The sequence below is a fragment of the Mauremys mutica genome, chromosome 6 (genome assembly GCF_020497125.1).
Source record: "Mauremys mutica isolate MM-2020 ecotype Southern chromosome 6, ASM2049712v1, whole genome shotgun sequence".
In the NCBI taxonomy this organism is placed as follows: domain Eukaryota; kingdom Metazoa; phylum Chordata; order Testudines; family Geoemydidae; genus Mauremys; species Mauremys mutica.
In genome coordinates, this window is record NC_059077.1 from 52,223,003 (window position 1) to 52,249,422 (window position 26,420).

Sequence of the window (26,420 nt, forward strand, 5' to 3'; positions counted from 1 at the left end):
TTTGATTATGTTGAGGAATATGTTTAGCCATATTTGGGAAAATAACCAAGTATTATATACAGTATTTTCCAATGTGTGTGTTAAGCAGCTTTGAACAACTGAATCATCTTTTGTTGCTATATAACTAGTTAGAAACCAGCTTGAGGGATGTTTTTAAAAATCAGAGTGGTCCTTATGTCATTTCTCACAAGCAAATATGCAAGTCATGCTTATAAATATTTCAGCTGTATTTAGATATTATTGATGTGTATGGAATTTACTGGAGTTATGCCTGATTTTTTTCTCTTTTTCACAGTCCTTGAACTACATATTCTCAACAATTGTCTTAGGAGCTTTTGTGAGTTATTCTGACACATTACACAATTCATCCAAATGGCAACAGAATGAGTGAGTAAGGGACTCATAGCCAAAGCTGCACACAAGGACATTAAAGCCCTTTGTGTTGTCCCACATACAGAGAGATCTCCCCTAAACTCTTAAAAATTAATAAAGAAAGGGATTTTATTTTTTGTTAGTTTGAGATTTCATAATGGGTTAGAGCAAAACTTGAGTGCTGAATGCCCTTAATTCCAAATCCTGCCTCCAGCCCAGCGCACATCCCATACAACTGAGCTATGTGCTGGAGAGAATCCTTTTCCTGAGCTATGGCGTACCAGTGGAGCCTCTCCACAGTTACTATTTCAGTTTACAAGTTGGAGTAGCCTCCGCACCCCTCCCTGGGGAGAATGGCTAGTGTATATAGCCAATGGAAGTTCTATTGACCCCCAGCTCACTTGTGTTTCACCACAAAATCCCTGTAGTGCAACACCGTGCTATGTATCCCCATGGAGCTGGACTACAGGATAAACAAGGGATTCTCTCCACAGCAAAATTATAGTGGCTGCCAGAGCAGCTGCCTGAGACAAGAGCAGATGCAAGCTGAAGTAGGGGCTGGCTAGCAGGGAAACCAGCATGTCTGGAACAGGAGCAAGGGGCATCTGTTGAAAGTAGTGGCAATAGGAATGCTTCCAATCAGATTATGACACACTGAGCTGAATGGAAAGACTGCTTCCCTAAGGATCCGATATATTTACCTTGGGATCACCGAGGTCAGTCCTTACCTGTGGATCGGCTGAACAGCATGGAGCCTATCACAAGATCTGCAGGCAACTGCATCTCATGACTCTTCATACTCTGGCTTGGGGTGACTCATCAGGCTTAAGCAGGTTCTGGCTCAGAGGTAACTCATATTTAAGCAGGCTCAGAAGTATCACAATGGTTTGGGGGGAGGGGGCATTTCCCCTGATAGGATTAGTACTGTGTTTGCACAGTCAGAATAGTATTACACTGAACTTGGTACTAAACCTTACTTGGAATTCCCTGGGCCTGACTTGCAGCTCCCATTCATTTTGATTGGTGTTCCGAATATGCGGCATCTCCAAAACTCAGGCCCATTACTTGATTTCAGTGGGAAGTTTACTTATGAAATGATTACAGGACCAGCTCCCAGGTTAAAAGGCATTTTAGAAGATGTAATCTACTATGGCAAACAAATGTATTCATAGGAAGAGACTCTGCCCAGGTCCTTCCAATGGCAGTTGTGTACTTTGCAATTTGATAAATACTACCTCTGAACTTTACGTCCAGTTATGGACGCTGTTCAGTGCCAGTCTGATTAGTCAGTGTTTTTTGATCACGCTACAGCAGGAGTGCACAACTGTAACCACACTATTGAAACACACAAATTTCTATACACGTTATGTTGGGGGGGGACATTTACTAAGGTGAAGGAAGGGCAAAGATAAGAAAATGCAAGTTTTAAACTACATCCTTTTGCCGAAGTGCCAGACTTCCAATGTGGCCCTCTGAACCACTTGTAACTCACTGTTTTAAAACCTAAACTGACAATTGTTAAATATGGCTAGTCAAAACTTTTCCTTCAAAACTATTAATGGGGGCGGGGGTGAAATAGGTTTTTAATGACACAATTTTTCACAAAAGGAAATTTCTAGGGAAGTTTTTTATTTTTTTTCTTGAAAAACTAAACAACTGATTTATTTTTTCAGTTTTTGGTAGAAAACCAAAATATTTCACCTGAAAATTGGAATTTGGAATATTTCAGCAAAAAACTATATATGGTGCTGTGGAACCTCACAGCACTTGCAGTTGTGGGGCTTTGAGTCCCCATTCTCCTCTATGGGTGTGCCTCCCCAGACAGACTTTATCATGGTGCCATACCATCTTACATACTCATGAGCTTTTACCACAGCAAATAGTTTCATAAGTAGCTAGGATTTTTCTCCAGACTGAGTTATATTTTATAATGATGACACTTTCCAGCTAGATCAGTTGTCTTCAGTCTCTGCACACTAGACATGCTCTAGTTCAACCACACGTTGTTGGACCGAATGCAGGAATCACCGGGTGAAATTGTGTTGTGCAGGAGGTCAGACTAGATTATAGTCCCTTCTGGCCTTAAAAATCTATGAACCAGAGTGCAAGTGATTACACTTGGGGGCCACTTACTTTCCCAATTATCCTCCATCCTCACCACATTTTCTCTTTTTTTGTTTTGTCATGTTAAGACCCACAAGAAATATCTTTGTGGACTGCTGGTTGGTCGCGGACCAAGTTTTGTTTAAATGATTCAACACAGTGGTTGTCAAAGGAGTTTATATTGCAATAATAAAGGAAGCCCTATCATAGAACTGTAGGACTGGAAGGGACCATAATAGGTCATCTAGTCCACTCCCCAGCACTGATGCACATTGTACATTGAAACATAAAAGCATTTTTGTGACTTTTTTTTTTTGGAAGTGTAAAATAACTAGTATTGGAGCAGATGAGAGCAAAACCAAATATCTGACATGTTAGATGTGCATGATCTGCTTAACCTTTCACTCTAGTTACTCCTTAAAACTGCAGTGTAAGCATTTATGAAATGTTGCCCAACCATACCTTTTGAAAATGATTCTCCATAATTAGGCTTGGAAGGATTATACTTATTGGTAAAGGTCGGTAAATGTCAATTGCACCATACACTCACAGACCGACAAAAAATATTTCTATAGATAATCAAAATGTACAGAAAAATGCTGCTCGAGAACTTAGAATTTGGTTTAAGGATATTTGTTTTGTATATTTTGACATGCAATGTGGATAATTTATGTTTTAACAGCTATAAAGCTTTAATGTTTTTGAATATCAGTGTGTACCATCATTAAATAATTATTGTCTGACCCACTCCATAATTTCATGCAACTGAAAATTTAAATAGATTAAAAATAAACATCAAGATTATCCATCAGGATTATATAAAAAAAAATTACCAAGCCTTCCCATAATGTTTTCTTGTTCAGAGTTTTACCAGGATGGGCAGCGTTTACGTACTATTCTGCATAGTAAATTACAAAACCAATTAGAGAAGCAAAATCCTTTCAAACTCAGATCATTTTAACCACCTCCAAGGACAGAAAGCACTTGTTCAGCTTACCTTTCTATATGGAACTGGGACATTTGTCAGATGGTTCTATGAATGTCTGCCAATTCATGGACAGACAACAGAATGGACTGAGCCTACAAGTGGAGTCTCCCACCTGGTGGCTGGAGCCACAGATGGTATAAAGGTACTGAAAGAGCAGATGGTAAAGGTTATGGTAGGAAAGACAATCTTCAAGAGGGTTTAAGAAACACAACATCATCTTAAACACTTCTTTTGCTTTTCCTACTAAAACCCTACCCTTCTGCCACCCCCTTGAGGTGTGCGTAGTATATCTACACTCACTTGTGACTAACACAACCATTTATATCAACACTGCATTCATTACTAGACCCACTAAGTGTGCATTATGCCCATTGTGAAAGCCAAAGCTCAAACCAACTTTGTGATCCATAAGCAGCAGCACAACCAAGTGAGTCAGAATCTGACCTGCCTGAGGGGAGAAGGGAAAAAAGGGGTAGCTTGAGGGCCCCCAAACTGAGTGGCATTTTGACCAGGTGCAAGGAGTCACACACCACTTCATTTTGGTCTGGTTGCCCCTAACAGAGCGAAGGCCAAGCCAAACCTAAGTGGCTCTGCAACTCCATGTGCCAGGTCTCAATACCTGGAGAGGGGAGGTAGGCCCAGCCTCGCAGGGCAGAAGCCCTCTCTGTAGGTTGGGGGTGGGGGACTCACTCTCCAAACTCACTTCCCCTCAGTGGTAATCTTTTGAAGGGTGGGGGATAGCTTCAGATTTTGAGTGACCCTGCTCAGAAGGGAGCCTCTAGGTCATACTTGTCTTCACTAGATGTTAGTCTATATATCATAACCTCCACTTCTAACGAACCAACATATTGTTCACAAACAGTTGGTATCTGAATTTGTGTAAAACACGACTGTAATTAATGAAAACTTTTGCTATGGAACTTTCACTCAGCTGGAATTAAATGTTTTTTTTAAATGGAAATGAAATGTATGATGGCAACTTGTGGAAATAAAGTGTGGGTTTTCATCAGCAAGACAGCAGGGTACATAATGAAACAGTGTTCAGAAAAATCATCTACTGTAACAGTTCTCAATATGAATTGGTAATTTCATATCAACTTATATATATGGAATGGCACTTTTTCCTGCACAAAACACTGGGGGTTTCTCATGTCCAGTCTATTATTAAACACTTATTTCTAGTGGATATTAGCAAGTTATTTTTTGCACCAAGGAACTGAATTATCTGATGTTAGGCAGCTGTCGGATTCTGTGAATGGTGCAAAGGGTTGTTTGTTTGTTTGTTTTCCCTGTCCTAAACTTTACCCCTGGTACTGGAAAGGTAAGAGCTTGCATCTGTTCCCTTTGTACAGTCAGAGAGGTATTTGATGTTTATTCCAAACAAGGATCACTTGCAGGTAATCTTAATTTTCACAATGAAAAGAGATCCCCTTCACAGAATTTTGGGAAATATGCATAGTATAAAAAAAGCACAGTATAATCCCTTTAAATATATCCTTTTCATTTGTTACTGGTTTTAGACAAAACAAGCTTTCAGGAAGTGGTAGTCTATTACCAAACTTTCCAGACATCGCTAAACTTTCTATTTGTCAATAGCAAAAAAGAAAGATAAATGTCAGTATATCATTGCATAACAGCAACATTATTGTAAAAAGGCAATAAATAAGACTCAAGAGGCTGTTTAAAATTACAGAGATGTGACTTGTTTGCAGAAGTAATATACAAAACAATTACAGTAGGTATCAATCTATGCATCCTGAAAGATAAATAAAAGGAGAACAAAGTTAAAATGAGTCATAGATTTCAATGTGTATTTTGTTTTTGGCTTGTTAAAGTTTATGGAATTCACTTTCTGCCATTCTTGGGTGCCGTATGAAGCAAAGCTTTTAACGCTAGTAAGGGTACATTAAGGGTGGGTGAACAGGCTGATATTCAAATGTAGATCATATTGAAAATCTTAATAGTTGGGAAACATTCAGATACTTCTTCCCATATAAATATTAGTCTATTTTAATCAAATCTCTGTACCTTGCTAAATGCTTACCCACTAGGGAGACCAGACAGCATATGTGAAAAATCAGGACAGGGGGTGGGGGGCAATAGGAGCCTATATAAGAAAAAGACCCGGGACTGTCCCTATAAAATCGGGACATCTGGTCACCCTATTACCCACTTCTAGTTCTAATTCTGAAAAATGTTATCAAACTGCATCAGGAAAAAGCAAGAGTTATCCTCATAGCCCTGTTCTGGGCTAAGCAAATGCAGTACTCGAACCTTCTCCACCTCTCTGTGACATTGTTCCTGAGAGGAAGGCGGAGAGGCAATCTCCTGTCTCAGACCTCTGGGACCCTGATCCATCCCAACGCCTCCTCCTTGAACCTGAAAGCATGGTTCTTAGGTGGTTCTTGGGCACAGAGCTAACCTGCTCAAATGAAATCCAATCAGTTTGCCTTTATAGCAGGAAACCCCGTACCCACAAAATTTACCTTCAAAAGCGGAAATACTTCAATTCTTGGTGTTCTTTTCACTCTTCTTGAACATGAGAGGTTCCACTCTTAGACTATCTATTGTCTTTTAAGTCACAATATCTGTCAATGAGATTACTCTGAATATATTTGGTTGCTGTGACAGCCTTCCACTTGTCCATTGAGTGTATCTCACTTTTTGCCCACCCCACTATGGCCAGATTCTTCAAGGACTTACACAACTTATTTCCCTGTACAGACCCCGAGACAGACCTTAAATTGGTTCTCAGTGCTCTGAGGAAACCCTCCTTCGAACAAAGGCTACCTGTTCTCTCCTCTCCTTGTCCCTCAAGACTTCCTTCCTTATAGCCATTATTTCAGCAGATGAATAGAAGAACTTTGTACTCTTATGGCAAACTAACCATTCTATAGAGATAAGGTTACACTGCATCCCCATCCTTGCTTCCTTCCTGAGGTCTCTTCAGTATACCATATCAATCAAGAGATCCACATGCCAGTGTTCTACCTGAAGCCTCATGCCTCCAGTTTCCCAAATATAATCTGCTTATGATTTTATCCCCTAATCTAAATATCACCCTCTTTCAAATACTAAGGTTTTGTGAATCCACAGACAGCACTAAAAATCTTACAAGAAACCATGTTGTACTAGTGAGATTTCCACACCACAGAAGTTCAGTTGTATTCATAAAACAATCTATCTAAACAAAACCTCTGAACATTTAGTGTTTATCACCATCAATCACTTTTAGTACACTTTCAGCAATTTCAGGTAAGGCATCTTGCTGAGAGCAACAGCCTGGATCATAAATAAACATTTTTCCCATTGTATTATTTTAGAACAAAGCTTAAATTGATGTTCCAAGATCCAGCAGGACTTTAAATATGTACACTCTTCCCCTTTGTAATTCTTATTAAAACATTACTAAATTACAGAGAGAAAAATGTGAAGATTGCCATTCTTTTACACTTTTTAATCCTTACAGTGAATGTTAACAGGCTGTAAATGATAAATGACACATTTGATGATATAATAAACAAGTTCTGGATTGGCAGTTCGTGGGTTCAATACTTAGCTTCCTATACCCAGAAAATATTAAAAGTTACTTTGGTTTTTAGAGAGCCCAACTGGACTTTATGTTGGTCACAAAGCACCAGAGAATGCACTCAATTAAGAAGTTAAAATCATCAGTTCCCCATGACTTGCGTCTTGCACTGCTTCTTGGTTCATATGCTGCTTTGTGTATGGTTGACATTATTGTGTCTTGTGATCTTGGAATTCTCTGTTACTTGCAAGTTACCATTGTAGTGTTAAATTTACCCATAGTACGCAGGTCCCTATGCACAATGCGCACCAAACTGGGGCTATGTGGGATATTTAGGTGGAGAGAACAAAGAGAAATTCTTGCGTATGCCTTGTGCATTGCAGAAGGGGTTTCCATGCCAAACTACATAGAGACACCAAGGAAAAGTTCAGTGGGATTGGGCCATGCAAAAAGCCATGGCTTTACATGTAACTAGGACAGAGTAGCTCTGAGCATCACATCAGCAAATAAATAGGCAAAGTAGTAGCTTTGAGGGCTACAGCCTTGTGCCCTCAGCCCTTATCTGAACCCTGATTTAATATTAACCTATCTGCATAGCGCCCGATTACTACAGGAGAAGTGACTGACATCTTTGAAATCAAAACCCTCTATATGCCAGTAATAAATGGCACAGCATGGGGAGCAGTAATGTTATACCACAAAGCTGAGTACAGTATTCCTAGAGAAGTTTGCTTGGCTTGTTTAATGGCATTTTCCCAGGTTTGAATTAGCTTACAGTTCTGCCAAATTGAAGTAATTTTACAAAATGTTGAATTTTTTTGATGAAAGGGTTGAAATTTCACGTGCAATATTTTACAGTATCTTTATATATATATTTGGAAACAGAAAACAATATTTTTCACTTCAAAGTTCATACTTTAGAATTTTGAAAAAGCTACTGGTAGAGACATCCCCCCAAAAGATGGCACATCTCTCTTCCAATTGTAACTTTTCCTTGGTGATAGCAATAGTATTACATGGTATTAGCCAATAATGCAAAATAAACTCACTATGCTGGTGAAGGTGAAATATGTTATGATGGTATTAGAATAACTTTAGCCTCCATAAAGTGAGACATTTTGCTTCTCTAATGCCTCTTCCTAGCAAAAAAGTATTTCACTTACTGTAAAAGAGTTCCCCAGAGAAGCATCATAGAAAAGCAAAAATAAAGAACTGTTTGGAAGGGTCCAGATTGGTCAAATCATGCTGCTCTGAATGTATATCTCTAAATGTAATGTCCAATAAATTGCTGTGTGTGTAAGTCCATGTAACTGAGCACGCCTGAAACTGAAAAGGGTAAAGGAGGTTTTTTCAGCATAGGAGACTATATTGTTTGTCTTGCCTACACCAGATTATGAATGTTTAGGCAGCATTTTCAGAACAGAGGCCCCAATTCAGCAAGGCATTGACACAGATTCTTAAATCCCTTTAACGTCAATGTGATTTTTTTAATAGGATTGTAATTATCGTGTGCCTGATGTGAGTGCTTAAATATTTTGCTGAATTTGGGCCAGAATGAAGAAAGTTATGTCTGATGAAAAAACATCTGAATACTCGTGACTTCATATTTTGGCTCTGGATCCAAATCATAGAATCTCAGGGTTGGAAGGGACCTCAGGAGGTCATCTAGTCCAACCCCCTGCTCAAATCTGAACATCCTTAACATTGGGAGCTGTTTGGATTGAGGATTTTGGTTTGGCATGTTACAGAAAAAGGGGCCAGAAGTTCGAATCAAGATCTGAATTTTCCCTTTGATTTTCTGGCTTTGTGGTTTTGATTTGAATCCATCTCTACTTGAAATATATAAACAGAAGTTTTACACTAGGCTTGTATATTGTTAAAAGTACAGTGGTGACAAGTTATTTACTGTATTAGCACAAAATAACTGTAGTAATACCAGGAATGACAGGATCTGCCTGAATAATATAACAAAGAGGATAATCTATGATATTGTGTGATATTTTGCAGTAATTTACATTACTGCACTAAGGAAGGATTGTTTATAAATTCATATACAGTATGGGAGAATATTCTTCACAACCAGAATAATTTTGCAAGGAAAATTTTGGCATTAATAGCTTCATTGAAATGCATGCTTTGCAAAAAGATTTACAACAACAATACATTTGTGGGTGTAACAATTTGATGAAGTATAATAATATTAATATTTAAAAATATGTACCTGCACAGTTATAAACAAAGCACTATAATATTAGGTACATTCCTCTTCTTCTGTGTTTTAAACAGAAATAAATAATATCACTCCTTTATAACTTGATTCCATCATGAATGTCTTCATCCCATGTAAAATTGCTTAAGGGTTCCAGTGTTATCAAATCCTCATTACTGATCTTCCATACAATTATTTTAAGTTTCAGTGTTGGTTTTCAGTTGGAATTATTTGTATTGTTCTTATCTTTTATAAATATTTGATACATATTTGCAATCACTTATCCCTTTTACTCATTGTTTTTGTCAGTGGTAAATATATATTTTTTCACTACTCATGAAATTTCCTACAAGCATCTCATGTTTTATTGAATTCTTCATGCTTTTAATATGCTCTGTTTTGTTTTTTGACTTCTAGATATGAAATAAGATCTTGATGTCAAGAACCATGACCTATTTTGTATTTTGGTTTGTTTAAATCAGGCAGAACTTACTAGGTTGAGGGCTAGTCTACACTTACCTGCTGGGTCGACGCGGTGAGTTCGACTTCTCGGAGTTCGAACTATCGCGTCTAATCTGGACGCGATAGTTTGAACTCCCCGCGCGCTCCGGTCGACTCCGGTACTCCACCACTGCAAACGGCGGTGGCGGAGTTGACCTTGGAGCCGCGGACTTCGATCGCGCGGCATCTGGACGGGTAAGTAGTTCGAACTAGGGTACTTCGAGTTCAGCTACACTATTCACGTAGCTGAACTTGCGTACCCTAGTTCGACCCCCGCCCTTAGTGTAGACCTGCCCTAAGATATTCAACTTTTTTTTTTTTGGTGGGAGGAGGGGTGATAAGACAGGAATGTTCACAGAAATACCTACATGAATGTTATTGGTTGCAGCATATTTTCAGGTAGCCTTCAAAAGATCCATTATTGAACATGTTGCTTGAATTCAGAGTTAAAAACAAATAAAAAAAACCTTTTACAATAAACATTTACTTACTTCTCCTGGATTATGTGCTTCATTCTCTAGTATACTTCAGAGGATTATTATTTTAGCTCATCTCAGGCTTATTTTATACTAATTCAAAAGTCTTGGTTTCAGGGCCAGAATCTTCCCCTGTAATAGCGTTGTTTTCTGTAATAAGCAGACCTCCCTTTCTCTGGTTATTCCATCTCAGAATACTAGTAGTGCTCATAGACTGAACTATGGAGGTAACATGAAGACATGCAGACAAAGAATTCAGCATCCTTCAATTCTGTGTTACTAAATATTGATCTTACTGGAGCGATGGTTGCAGTATTTAGTAATCAGGAGCCCAAAGACAATACAGTTTGAAAGTACTCTTCACATTTGTTTTGTTTCCCCCACCCACCTGTAATGAAATAAAGTTTGGGGGCAAATTTATCTATTGACTTCAATCTGTTTACACCAGAGCAGGATGTGACACTTTGTCTATTCAATACTAATGGACCAGATGATCCTTCCCCACGTGAGAGGACTAGGGAGGTAGAAAGTGTTGTCAGATGTTTGGCAGCATGTGTGTGTTCTTTCTGCATGCTGCACTGCCTCTGGCCAAATAGCTCATACAGCAGGCACTGATCGAACTGACCAATAAGACCGTAAGACTTGGTTTAGTATTGGAGGCACCCGTCCAGGTTTATTGCCAATGAAGCATGGTGCTAATATCCCAGCTCAATGGTTATAGGTAAACTAACACTTGTATGCCCATGACAATGGACCACATTAGTGACGGGACTTTCCACTACGCCCTAGGCCAGACGAAGGGTTAAAGCGACGTATCCCAACATTTATAGACTGAGAAACAAACTGGGATAAACAACTTATCACCTTACATGTTTCATGACATGTGTGTTATCTTGTACTTTTTTCCTGATGTTTAAGACAAAACATTCCTATTCAACACCTGTCTTTGTACTTTTACTCCTAATGTTTCACACAAAAATATCTCTATTCATCACTTTTGTCAAACCATTTTATTGTGTACTAAGTTAGGGTGTTCTTGTGCTGGTTTGCTGGTATGTATTTACGTATTTAGTGTGTTTTAGAAATGCTAGCACCGAGTTAGTGTACCAGTCACTGACTTTCAGGCAAGCATATGCTTTTGACAGGGCCTGATTGTTGCTCATAGCATAAGTTTTGCTGACTTTGGTTCAGGCCTCAGACCTTACACCAGGTCCATGTTTCAGGCTCCCTGTTTCTACTACAGAAAGGATATTCGAGGTTCCCATTTCCTTAAATTTTTCTTGGCCATCTCTTCTGTGGGAAATGGGAAAAGGAGACTTAGGTTCATTAAGGAAGCTTAAGTGGTGCATGAAAATTTGTGAGGGGTCTTTCACAATGTTAACTATCACCCTCAGCATGCATAGAACTCACAAGGGAGTTATACACTTGCACTAAGGGTAAAACTCATAGTTCCAAAGAATTTTCCCATCAGAAGCCCCATGTTATTTCCTTTGAAATCAATAGGAAAATTCCCATTGGCTTCAGTAGGTACAAGACTGGGCTCTACAATAAGACAATTTTAAGACAGGTCAAAGTTTGGACCTACAAAACACTATAGTCGACCTTTCTTCTATTGCCCTTTTGGATGATGCCATCAGTGTCAGTAAAAAGAGAATATTTTCCAGCTGGATTGACACTAGACTGACCTCACCTATACATACATTCTCCTAAGAAAATATTCAGCTGGCAATATGGAAAATGCCACCATCCTAAAAGCTAATTAAGCAATAAGACATGACAAACCTGCTGCAGTGTAAATTAATACATATCTCAGGTGCACAATGGGTGATGCACAGAGCTTCTGGTGCACCTAAACCATGTTTATTAAAATGACCACATGGTGGATGAAACAGGAATTTAACATATCTATCTCCACTTTTTTAAAGTTGTAATTAGTAAGGTTTGAGGAAGTTGTGGACAACTGAAACAGAAGGTTTTAAAAGTTCAATAATATTCCTTACCTTTAAAATGGGGAATGTCGCTAGAACTAGAATGAGCGAGTGCTAGCATGAGCATTTGAGCAAAATCCTGAGAGGAGCTAAGCAATGTAAGCTCATTGTTATGTTGTCAGGTATGGTTACTGTGAAAAGACCAGTCTATTTCCTTATTCCAGACTGTTTATAAAACAAAAATATTTCTGACAAATGCAATTTACTGTAACCATCAATCACTGTTAAAAGTTTAGACACAACTACAATATTAACTCTCTTTTTCTAACTATTGAATTTCATTCCAATACAGGAAATACACAGATCATAACTTTTCCATTTCAAATGACATTGAATGAGATTTTGTTTTCAATTATGTATGCAATTACGATCACAGTCCACCTCCTGAGATTTCATGTTAAGATAAAAACATGTCACAGTCAGAAAGAGTCTGCCTCATCAGAAACCCTGTTGTGAAGTTATCATCATGAAATCTTGCCAGATGGAATTATTCTGAATGATCTCAATTTGTTTATAGCTAATTTAAAACTGATTCTCAGTGGTAAGTAAATTTTATATCATTATACCACAAAGAATTAACATATATTAAATCTCTCTTTAAATTCCAAAACAGTTGAGCTGCTGTTTGCCCATCAGTGTATCAATGTGGAGAAAGGAATTAAGCATTTGAAATGTGTATAAATGAAAGGGAAAGAGGCAAACATACTGTCTTTGGAAAGATGATCACATAGTTGAGGCACTGGACTGCGACTGAGGAAACCTGGGCTCAACCCTGGCTCTGTCAGGGATTTCTGGTTTGACCTTGGGGAAAACACTTCATCACTTTCTGCCTCAGTTGTCAATCTGTGAACAGGGGGCAATACTTCCTCTCATACTTTTTCTTGTACATTTACCACGTAAACTACTCAGGGAGGGGAAGAGACTGATTCTAACTTTTGTACAGTGTTTGTACAGCACTTTCACAGTGACATATCAGAAGGAAGTTCAATGTATTTTATTACAAGCAAACATTAATGTGTGCTTAAAATAGATACTCTTATTTGTAAGTGTTCATTTTTTATCTGTATGCATACAGCTCATAGTTGGTGAAATCCTGACCCCACTGAAGTCAAAGGCAATACTCACACTGAATTCAGTGGGGGTGAGGCCCCCGTATCTTTCAAACCGTAAGCATGCTGATTTGAATGTCATTACAAACCTAAAATCTGTCTCATATCCACGAATCTTTTTGGATAACATAGGCTGAATTTTAGGTAGAAATTCTATAGAACTTAATGGTTATCATATGATTTTGACATCAAATGTTCACTTAATTTCATGGTACAGTTAACTTTTAGTTTTGAGTTCTTTCCAACTTAAAAACTCAAACCAAACCCATGTAAACTTAAATAAATACCTGTAAGAGGGGAAAAAAATCCATGAAATTTCACATTCTTCTATTCTTAGATTCTTCACAGGCTCCCATATGTTGAAGTGATTCTTTTTTATTGTTCAAAGCAGCACTCAGCCAGCCCAACACAGTATCTCTGGTGCTTATATGGTCCTCATTACCATAGTATTTGAGCATAGTCTCTAACTGATTTACCCTAACATCACCTTTGTGAAACAGGGAAGTAATATTTTCCCCCACTCCGATTATTCCCATATTTCCCCCAATATATAAAATCTCCATTTTACAAATAGGGAACTAAAGCATAGAGGGTGAAATCTTGGCCCCACTGAAGTCAATATTACAGACTATGGCTTGCATCCACAAAGGAGCTTTAGCATTGCAATTCTGAGCAATGCCTAACTTTTAGACACCTAGAAAATAATTGAATCAACAAAGGGATCCACAGAGCCTCAGTTGGACAGGTAGGCTTCCTGTACAATGCCTGGGGAGAGTGATTTGTGCCTAAGAACACAATCCACGAAAGCCAGCAAGCAGGGCAGAGAGCCATCTAAAGTAGCCAATGGCAGCTGAGAACAAGAGGGGTGTGTACTAAGCCCTGCCCCTCTCATGGAATTTAATGCCTAAGTGTGGTTGCAGGGAGACATCTATCTCTGTTTAGTAATCCAGAGCTGGGAATCCCTCTCCTGGAATTAGGTGGTTTAGGTGCCTAAGTTATTTCTTGCAAGGAATGTCAGTGGTGGTGGTGATGGCGGCAGCAGCCTTATACCTTTTTAGCCCAGTGATTAGAGCACTCACTCAGGATGTGGGAGACCTGGGTTCAATTCCCCTTTGCCTGATGAGAAGAAAGCACTTGAATGGGAGTCTCATGCTGCTCAGGATAGCGCTCTAACCCCTGGACTACAGGATATCCTGACATGAATCCTCACAGTGTCGCCTGTTGAAGCGGTTTCACTTTGTATAAATACTTGAATAGTCCTTGGGTCCAAGAGAGAGAATGACTCTAGCCTGATGGATAAGGTACCCACTTGGGAAGAGGGACACCCAGGATCCATTCCCCCTGCTTCAATGACTCATTATCAATATATAGTGGAGCAACTTCAACAGGAAACACTGAAGAAGACCCACATCAGGCCCACACCCCAGTGGTTAGAGCACATGCGTGAGAGACTCTTGTTCAACTCCTTTCTCCCCATAAGGTAGAGGGGGAAATTAAACTCTGTTCTACCACCTCCTCATGTAGCTAGATTTTGAGTCTCTCCCAGTATGTGGAGGAATGCCTGTATTTTCCTGGTTTGTAGATTCCACTGGAGCTTAGGTAGGAAACAAATACAGAAAAAATGTAAGCCCCTACAGGACTGGATACAAACCAAGTGGGTGTTTTGTGGATTGCCATGGTGCCAAAACTGGAATTTAGCCAGCTAAATCTGGGGTTTAGAAGCCTATGTACCTTTGTGGATCTGCGCCTGAATGAAGTCACCCAAGGTCAAATTGGAAATCTGCTGTGGAGCAGAAAAATGAACCCAGAGCTTCAGAGCCACAAGCTGGTCCCTTAATCCTTTGCCCGTCCTTCTTCTCTCTGGAAAAGGAATAAATACATGACATTTAATAAATTCAAGGATGATACCAAACTGGGAACAACAAAGACACTTGAGAACAGAGGGGGAGATTATAAAAGATCTAGCTAATTTACAAAAATAGGATGTGGAGAGAAAGCCTATGATGAGATTTAGACTTTAGACAAAATTAAGGAGGTGAAAATAATACTAAGTAGATGTAAAAAAGGGGGGCTGTTCTGTTTGAAAATAGCAAGCAAGGGCTAGCCTGGCAGTCTAGTGAGGTAATGGTGTAGTGTGGGAATTCTGAATTCATATTCCAATGAAAATCCCTTGCTGATTTTTGTATGTGTGTGGGGACTAGGAACAATGTGAAGGCAAATTGGTCAACCGATGGAGGTCATGTCTTGCACAGGTCTCAAGTGGCTCCATCTCAGGGACTTTCACAGCAGCAATAAAGGATAGAAGCTGTGTCCAGTCCTCCTTCATCAGTGACTGGCCTTCGTGGTTGCTTGTATTAAGAAGAAAAGCAATGCTGAAGAGAAAGATCTTGGAAGGATAATGCAGAGCAGTCTGCATAGAATGTGATGCTGTTGCTTTAAAAAAAAGTAGTTTTATACTGAGTTATATTTTCTGCATGGATGCACCATGTGTACAATTATATCATCATCATGAGAGTGTATAGAAGGTATTTTAGAGGGTTCCTATGGGGGACCTGGAGGGAAACTGTATACCATCTCATTACCAATTAAATTGTCTGCAAACTTTAGTGATTCACATTCTTACCTTATTGTTCTTTGATCACCTTTTTATTTAGAATCATTTAGTTTTCAGAACCATAGAATAATAGCATAGAAGAATTCTGACTGCTGATGCTGCTTAGTTAAGGGAAAAAGGGGAGGTGATGTCTGAATCTTCAGAAAGAAGAGTGAGTTTGAACAGCAGAAAAGTTACATGCTGGGATTCTATGCTAACCAATGCCTTCTGACAGAAACTAGCACATGAAGCAGACTTTAGAATGTCTTTGTCCTTTTCTTGCTTGTTTCCAGGTAGTAATACAACCACTCTAAAACCTTTCTCTGAAAAGAAATACTGCAGGACAGCAGAAATAAATCCTGCAAATAGAGGAACCAGGTGGAGAATGTGAAGGAGGCAGTAACACATGCTGTGAGGATTAGCAAAAGGAAAGCCAGAAACATGCTTTGTGTTGAGCTTTCTTGACAATTTTGGTTTAATCATTTCTGATTCTTAGCATCTGTTTGCTATCTTTGTAAATCTGCATTGAACCACTATTTCCGAGACATTTATCTGCCATTCTAATAGATGTGGCACAACAATCCTCCGCTCAAGTTTCTCAGTTACATTGATTCTCAGTTACATTATCTGTAAGCAAATCCAAATACCTAGAAACAAATTGTTTGAGCTGTAGCTTTGCCCATCTTCTGGAGTTATTGTTAGCCATCATTTTCCACTACAATCCTTGAAGCTATTATCAGCATAAAATATCCCCATGGGCTACCTTTCCCCTGCCAGCAATGGCTATCTATTCTGCTGAATTTAATATAACGTTGATGGCTGCTGAAAACAGTCAGAGATGCATAACCTACAACAATTTCACTTTCCACCAACTGTCATTTTATAGTTTCCAGGTTTGGCATATCCCTGTAAAGAGAATAGCCTTTTACCTACTGCTACACATTACTACAATATGTAGTAATGTAGATTATCCTTGATTTCCTACAGGATTTCACAGATGGTCTGCATCCCTCCCTACAGGGAACTGCACTTTTCAACCATCTCTACCATGTCTTGCTAGAGATTCTTCAAGCAATTTATGAGACACAGAGCCAGATTCATCTTTCATCCAAGAGGTTCCCAAATAAGCTGATAAATTTCTATACAAAATGCAGCTACTGGTGAGGTAGAATGAGGCAGCATAGAGCAAAACCATGCTACCATTTATGACAAGAATGGAAGACTATTGTACCCAATTAAAACTGCCAGGGGAATTTGTGTAGATGAATTTATTGTAATAACTGGAATTATTTTAGTTACAGCTGGTAACATCACCTATAATTAAGGTTGGCCAACATATATTCTTAAACTGAGCTTTCAAAAACCATTTTGGCATGAATTTTTTGGTGCCCTGTTTCAGATGCCTTTAAAGGGGTCTTATTTTCAGGTGGTAGGTACTCAACACTTTTGAAAATTGGGCCCTATTTCCATACCACACAATTGCTGTGAGAGATGATTTAATAATATTTGAATTAACTCCTTAGACAGTAGATACTACTGAAAATGGTAAATATTATCAAGAACTTTTCATCAGAAAACAAAAATTAATTAATATATATATTGCACACAAGAAGCTTTTTACACATGGTCTGTAGATATATTTGACCTCTAATCATTGCATGGTCAAACATGTAACAAATTTGCATATGCAGGATATAATACACAGGATCACTTTTCATTTCTGGTGCAAAGTGTCACACCTCTGGGCAACTGGACCTGTATTCCCCCTTTGTGGTCCATCAAGAGCATCCAATCTCAGGCTTCTGGCTCCCCAGTCATCACCTCTCTTGGGTGAAGACACTTGAGGTAAACCTGAATGTGGTTTTTTTTCCAGGCTTCATAGTTCCTTGCCTACCTTGTGAATTCCCTAGCAAATCAGACTGCCTAAAGTGGCCTGCCTTGCCTTCTCCTCAGAGGCTATAAACAGTGTTATATAGGTATAATTTGCCACACAGACCTTTTTAAGCAAATACATATATTCTTAAGTTGAAAGCATTACAGAGAAACATATTAAAAACAATAACAAAATCTACAAACATGCTAATAAGCTTACCAGAAATCACAGCAACTCCAGCAAGAGCTCTTGCAGCTGATCAGGACTTCACATCCCACCAAGGAGTTTTGCTGTAATCACAAGACCATAAACTCTGTTAGTGCAGAACTAGTACCCCCATGAATAAGTCAAGTCCTTCCAACCATTCCCAGAAAGAGTTGGGGTCTCTCTTGGACAGGAGGTCCTGTCTGTTTGCTGGATCCGAAAGAAAGCTTGAGTCAGTTTAAACTCAGGTGATTTATCCAAAAGACCTTTCTTTGTCTCAGTCTCTGGAGAATGCAGTTTGAACCAGTATAGGCAAGACTCACCAAGAGGTGGTACTTGTCCTGAGGTATAACAATCTGAGAGAATTTGCCTAATCATGCTCCGCTGTTCTTAATTCTTGGAAGTGCTCTGGTCACCCTCCTCAATGGAATTGCATACAATGATACATAAATGTAACACAGTAAGGTCTCCCAAATATATTTGGGAATTGATATACCTATCAGACTGAGGTTTTCATCAGACTAATACTTTGTACTTTTATAGCATCTCCTGTCTCATAAACTGAGTTCCAGCCTTACAAATATAATTAAACACCACCTCACAACCATCCTGTGTGGTAGGTAAATGTTATCATTCTCACTTTTAGGCTACATCTACTCTTCTGAGAGTGCACAGTTAGATGTGAGTGTACTGCTAGAGCGTGTACCCTGTACCCATGCTGACTATCCACATATTCCATGCTGGTCATGGGTATATGCTGTCCACGGGCATAAATCCATGCCCGCATCACCCCTTTTCAGTATACACCTTTAGCAATAAAATGTCTTGGGTGGTATCTCAAAGTCTTATGTGTCACCCTAGGAACTGTCTTGCTGCACATGGCTGAAACTGTACTTGAGAATGGCAGCTCCTGCTCATCTCTCCCTTCTGCCAAACTGTGTTGGAAACATGGAGCAAATCCACTAAGATGTGTTTCTGCTCCTATTAGGAGGACTGATGTTTATGCAGTGCGGTCCTGGATATTGGACAGAATTGGTCCAGGGAGCTTTCAGATGGTAAAGACACCTGACCTGCAGAGAGAAATGAAAATTCACTCAGGCCCCATGGAACGTATATTCTGAATGGTGGGATCACAATGGTATGTGAACCCAGCACAATGTGGTGGGCCACTTTGTCTTGGAAACCTGGGATGACAACCAGTGGCTGCAGAACTTCAGAATGAGGAAGCAGACCTTCATTGAGTTGGACCAGGAGTTTGCACCAAACCTCCAACACCATATCACACTATTTGGGAAATGCACACCAGTACAGAAGCAAGTGGATATTGCCTTTTAGAAGCTGGCAGCACCTGACAGCTACTAGTCAGTTGCCAATCAGTTCAGGTTTGGAAAGTCAACTGTTGGGGTGGTGGCTGTACAGGTTTACCAGTCTATCTATACTGTAATCTACCCACAGGTAGTTGCCATTACCCAAGTGTCACAGAGTGTTCCACTCACCACTGGTTTGGCTCCTTCTCCTGGTCACTCTGGGAATTAGCTACTTGAGGTTGACATGCCTTTCCATGGTTGTACACCATCACCCAATCTCTTACTCCGGTCTGCAGCTCTCCTTTCATCCCAGGACCTGCAGAGTTCACTTCATGACTCAGCCTTACAACTAGGTCACTCAGTGCCCCCCCCCTTCCCCAGGGTAAAGTCCTTCAATTCCCTCTCACTTCCATGGTGACCTATGCAGCCTTCTTGTTCACTGCCCCGCTAGTCTATACCATGGCCTTGGTAGCTGGTAGGGGAACCTGGGCCCACCCATTATTCCAAGTTCTAGTGCAGGGACCCTACAGAAAGCAGTTATGGGCTTTCCTCTCCCAGCCCTCACTTCTCCTTCCCCAGACTGCTTCCTACAACTCCTGGTTTCTGTCCTTGCTCTGAAAGCCTCCTCCCCCTTCCCAGGGAGTGATTACACTATCCCAGGAGCAGCCCTTGTCTGTTGCCAACTTCCTGGCTTTATAGGCCCTGCCTATTCCATCACAGCTGAACCTGCTTGCAGTCAATTCCCTGTTCCCTGACTCTTCCTCCATGTGCAGCCTATGGAGTGAACCTTAACCCCTTCCAGTCCCATCTGGAATGGACACCCCATTACACCAAGTCCTTGAAATTATAGCAGATGCCTGGGGTTACTTCAGGATGCCTGGGGTTACTTCAGGTTGAAGTTACAGGAGTTGTCAGAGGCATGTATCCCGAGAAAGGGAAAACGGCTCGTAGGTAGCAGTTTTAGACCGAGCTGGATGAGCAAGCGTCTTAGAGGGGTGATTAAGAAAAAACAGAAAGCGTACAAGGAGTGGAAAATGGGAGGGATCAGCAAAGAAATTTGAAATTACCTTATTGAGGTCAGAGGGTGTAGGGAAGCAGTGAGAAAGGCAAAGAGCCGGGTGGAGATGGACCTAGCGAAGGGGATTAAAACCAATAGCAAAAGGTTTTTTAGCCATATAAATAGGAAGAAAACCAAGAAGGAAGAAGTGGGACCGCTTAAAACTTTAAACAGAGTGGAGATTAGGGATTATCTTGGAATGGCACAATATCTGAACGAATATTTTGCCTCGGTCTTTAATGAGGCTAATGAAGGGCTAAGGAATAGTGATAGAGAGACTGATGGGAATGAAGATATGGGGGTAGACATTATGGTATCTGAGGTAGAAGCCAAACTTGAACAGCTAAATGGAAGTAAATCGGGGGGCCCGGATAATCTTCATCCTAGAATATTAAGGGAATTGGCAAATGAAATTGCAAGCCCGTTAGCGATGATTTTTAATAAATCTCTAAACTCGGGGATTGTACCGTTTGACTGGAGATTAGCTAATATAGTTCCTATATTCAAAAAGGGGAAAAAAAGTGACCCGGGTAACTACAGGCCTGTTAGTTTAACATCTGTAGTATACAAAGTCATGGAAAAATGTTTAAAGGAGAGAGTGGTTACGGACCTTGAGGCCGATGGCAACTGGGACAAATTACAGCATGGATTTACGAAAGGTAGATCGTGCCAAACCAACCTGATCTCCTTCTTTGAGAAAGTAACAGATTTTTTAAGATAAGGGAAATGCGGTGGATCTAATATATCTTGATTTCAGTAAGGCGTTTGATACGGTACCGCACGAGGAATTACTGGTTAAATTGGAAAAGATGGGGATCGAAATGAAAATCCAGAGGTGGATAAGGAGCTGGTTAAAGGGGAGACTGCAGAGGGTCGTATTGAAGGGGGAACTGTCGGGTTGGAGGGGGGTTACCAGTGGAGTTCCTCAAGGTTCGGTTTTGGGTCCGATTTTATTCAATCTATTTATCGCTGACCTGGGAACCAAGAGTAGGAGTGGGCTGATAAAGTTTGCGGATGACACCAAGTTGGGAGGTATTGCAAATTCGGAAAAGGATCGGGATATCCTCCAGGGAGATTTGGATGACCTTGTAAACTGGAGTATTAGTAACAGGATGAAATTCAATAGTGAGAAGTGTAAGGTTATGCATTTAGGGATGACTAACAAGAACTTTAGTTATAAGCTGGGGATGCACCAGTTGGAAGTAACGGAGGAGGAGAAGGACCTAGGAGTCCTGGTTGATCGTAGGATGACTATGAGTAGGCAATGTGATGTGGCTGTTAAAAAAGCTAATGCGGTCTTGGGATGCATTAGGCGAGGTATTTCTAGTAGGGATAAGGAGGTGCTAGTCCGGTTATATAAGGTGTTGGTAAGACCTCATTTGGAGTATTGTGTGCAGTTTTGGTCTCCCATGTTTAAGAAGGATGAATTCAAACTGGAACGGGTACAAAGAAGGGCCACTAGAATGATCCGAGGAATGGAAAGCCTGTCGTATGAAAGGAGACTTGAGGAGCTCGGTTTGTTTTCCTTAACCAAAAGAAGGATAAGAAGAGATATGATTGCACTCTTTAAATATATCAGAGGGATAAATACCAGGGAAGGAGAGGAATTATTTCAGCTCAGTGCTAATGTGGACACGAGGACAAACGGATATAAATTGTCAGTCAGGAAATTTAGGCTTGAAATTAGACGAAGGTTTCTAACCATCAGAGGAGTGCAATTCTGGAACAGCCTACCGAAGGAAACAGTTGGGGCGAAGGACCTCCATGACTTTAAGATTAAGCTAGATAAGTTTATGGAGGAGATGGTATGATAGGATAAAGGGCTTAGTCAATAGGTCAATTAAGTGCCACACTGGTAATTAGTACAATGGGTCAATGATAGGATATTGTTAGCCTTTTTCCAGAGGGTATGGCTGGAGAGTCTTGCCCGCATGCTCGGGGTTCAGCTGACCGCCATATTTGGGGTCGGGAAGGAATTTTCCTCCAGGGTAGATTGGCAGTGGCCCTGGAGGTTTTTCGCCTTCCTCCGAAGCATGGGGCAGGGGTCACTTGCTTAAGGAGTGGGTGGATCGGCTTATGTGGCCTGCATCTTGCAGGAGGTCAGACTAGATGATCATAGTGGTCCCTTCTGATCTTGAATTCTATGATTCTATGATTCTATGATTTTCAGAGGATGGTTTTTCCAAATTGTGTAGGAGGAGGCATTGACAGAACAAAACACAGATCCCTGTACATTGCCCAATAGAAGGGGCCAGTGAATACATGAACTGCAAAGGTGGTTCTCCAAGGCTTAGTGGACCACAGGGGCCATGAACATGAACATTTAACACACAGGAAAGGTCCATGATGTCAAGGTCCTCGGAAGATCAGGGATGTGGCTTGGGGGAAGGGGAAGGAAGGGACTTTATTCCCCCCAAACAATGTGACTACATACAGTGTTTGTGCCAACATTTATTTTGGGGAACCCTACATATCCATTCTTACCATGGCTCATGAAGTCTTATCCTTACATCATCAATCCAAGAAAAAGGCAATTCAATCACTAACTGAGTAACTGCAGTATGGTGGGGGAGTGCAACTTTGGGTGTTAGCAATTCTGCTGGGGTGTTTCTGGACTGGTTTAGATGCCAGTGTGACCAACACAGTTCTGATTATTGTGGCACACTGTGCTTTGCATAACATAGTTGAGGCTGAAGGGGAATACTTCCACACAACAACTGCTTTTCAAAACTAGTTCAGACAATTTTACTTCATCCATGTTCACACTGCTCCTGGTTCCCAGAAGGCCAGGGAAATTTGTGATGCTGTGTGATCATATACAATGGAAGACCAAGAAGCCAGAAGGTGACTGGGACACTATTGTAACATTGTGTTTCTGCTTGACAAGCTTAAAAAAGCATTGTCACACACCTCAGTTGTGAGATAACTCAGTGGGTTTTGATCCCCTGCAGTTAATGTACTAACTGAGAGCAGACAATTGGAATACCTCCCAGAAATTTAACACCTTTGGCTGTGATTTTGTGCTGTGGAGACCTTTAATGCACTTTAACGCCATCATCAAGTAGTATTTTTGTTTCATGTTAACTGCTCTGTTTCAGGTTGGTTCATGGGGAGCACTTAAACTTTGTCATAGTAATTAAAGAAACAGTCATGTAAGGATTTTGGAGGAATTTAACACATTCCCTCCTTACTATTCTGTCTGACACCATATCTCATGGCTCTTATCAGATGATAGGCACGATCCCTCCCATGACATGACTACTTCCATGATTGCCAGTAGTAACTGTTGCTAGGGGTAGGAGAGTCATTAAGAGCTCAGTGTCACATATTTTCATCGTTACTTCTGTTTCCTTTGTATTCTCCCTTAGTTATCAACAAAGACAAAGATGTTTCATTTAACTTTGTCATCTGGTTTCCATTGTGGTGCTTTGGACAGCAACAGTTATTTCACAGCATACCTCTTTGCCATGAACCCATTAACCTCTTTAAATACTCCCGCCCCCCGCCCTTCCCCTCCTCACACATATAGTTGTGATCCCACACTTTCACAGGCCTTGGGTGGCAGGCCAGTCCTCGCCCACAGACAACCTGCCAACCTGAAGCATATTCTCACCAGTAACTGCACCATAGTAACTCTAGCTCAGGAACCAATTCATGCAACAAACCTCGATGCCAACTCTGCCCACATATCTACACCAGCGACACCATCACAGGACCTAACCAGATCAGCCACACCATCACCGGTTCATTCACCTGCACGTCCACCAATGTAATATACGCCATCATATGCCAGCAATGCCCCTCTGCTATGTACATCGGCCAAACTGGACAGTCTCTAAGGAAAAGGATAAATGGACACAAATCAGATATTAGGAATGGCAATATACAGAAACCTGTAGGAGAACACTTCAACCTCCCTGGCCACACAATAGCAGATCTTAAGGTGGCCATCCTGCAGCAAAAAACTTCAGGACCAGACTTCAAAGAGAAACTGCTGAGCTTCAGTTCATCTGCAAATTTGACACCATTAGCTCAGGATTAAACAAAGACCGTGAATGGCTTGCCAATTACAGAACCAGTTTCTCCTCCCTTGGTTTTCACACCTCAATTGCTAGAACAGGGCCTCATCCTCCCTGATTGAACTAACCTCGTTATCTCTAGCTTGCTTCTTGCTTGCATATATATACCTGCCCCTGGAAATTTCCACTACTTGCATCCGACGAAGTGGGTATTCACCCACGAAAGCTCATGCTGCAAAACGTCTGTTAGTCTATAAGGTGCCACAGGATTCTTTGCTGCTTTTACAGATCCAGACTAACACGGCTACCCCTCTGATACTTAAAGGCTAGGCAGCTGCTCTTGGACCATGATTCACGATCAATAGATTTCAGCAGCAAACTGTTTTGAAGTGCTCCGCTCAAGTCGTTGCTACAGCTGGCAAGGTGGGAGTCAGCGACCTTTATATCTTTGTGTAAGGATCAGGCAGCAAAGGGATCAATGCATTGTGGGAGTGGCCCTGGAGAACGATATCCATCACCTGGTACATGCTCCTTGCTCCCATCCACACTGCACTGCAGAATGGATACAGGACCATGCCACAGTAAAGGTATGTGTCATATCTACATCCCTTACGCATGCTAACTTTCACTCACTAGATTGTCCTTCAGAAACATGCTGCAGGGCTTCAGATGTGGAGAGCAGGGACATTTTGGCACAAGAACACACATGTAACTATAGACACTCCTAAGTGTAGAAGCACATACAAGTGTGTCAAGTGTTTTGCCAAAAGTCACTCTGGGAAGACCAGAGGCAAAACAACAAGAATAAAGTTCACCACAGGCTCTGGTTTCAACACTAATCAACCTCCCCAGTTGGATTTTATTGCAGGGAGTCCAGATTTGACCAAAATGGACACAACCTTGGCAAAAGTCTCTAGCTGTATTCCCTCTGTTCTGCTTTACAAGCATTAAACTATAAACCTACAAGCTAACTGCTATGTCTATCTGCATCAGTCCCCAGAGAGCAACACATCCTTCTTTTGATCCCAACAGGTTTAGCTGCACCTAATTAATTAGCTGCACATGCTGCTGAACTCTGCTTGAGAATTAATCCCTGAATCCCCAGACCATTATTTTTCTTAGCAAGGGAGGCAAGTTGCAGCAAGGTTTCAGGGTTCTGCCCAGGGCCACAGGCCCCAAAGACCTGTACATCTATCCCAGTCACACAGGACATACTATACATTTGACATCTTTTTCAGATGTGTTCCATGTGCAGCTATCTGTTACATTTCACATATAAAGTATAAATGGGAAATAGGGGAGAGTCCAAGGTTTTTGCCCTTTTTTTGGTAGAGATGAGGTAGAAAGGGTTGGGTCAATAGGATTGGTCCTTTGAGCAAAGACAGTTTTCCTATTGCTAGTCCCACCTTTGATTTTGGGACAGATAGACAATGGGAAATGTGAGCACAAGTGACCATCAAGTTCATAGAATGACTATGATACTTAAACAATAGTAAATGTGACATTTGCCAAAACAGTAGGCAAAAATAATGTTCTTTTATGTTGCTGTGAAAATGTCAAATCAAAATCCATAATTTTCACCCATTAACTTCCTTTACATTTCTAAGCATGTTCTAGCAGAGGCTCTCAAAGCTCTTTACAAATGTTAAGATACAAGTCTTTTCCCCTGTGCAAAGCCCAGGTTAACAAGGGAAGTTCTGTAAGATTCAGAGGAGATTGAATCTTTCCTATTAGGTTGAGCAGCAACAGCCTCTTATCACTGCAGGACTGGGCCAAGAGATCTGCTTAATCCAAAATCCATATTAGGGCATTACCCCAACCCATGGATCGGACCTTTGCATTTCTGCAGATGGAGCCCCACAGAATACGGCTGTGCAGTATTCAAGGGATGGAGAGTCTGCAGCAATTTGTTAACGTTTTCCACTTCTTGCTCCAATCCCTGCTCACTGGAACTGTACCAATTTTCTACCTTTCAGGCCATGCAACCCCATGGAGCAGGTGGGAAGGATTTTTACCTAATAAATTAAGCTTCATAGCATGCCTGTGGGGTTAGGAATTATCCCTGTTCTGCAAAAGGGAAAAGTAAAGCACA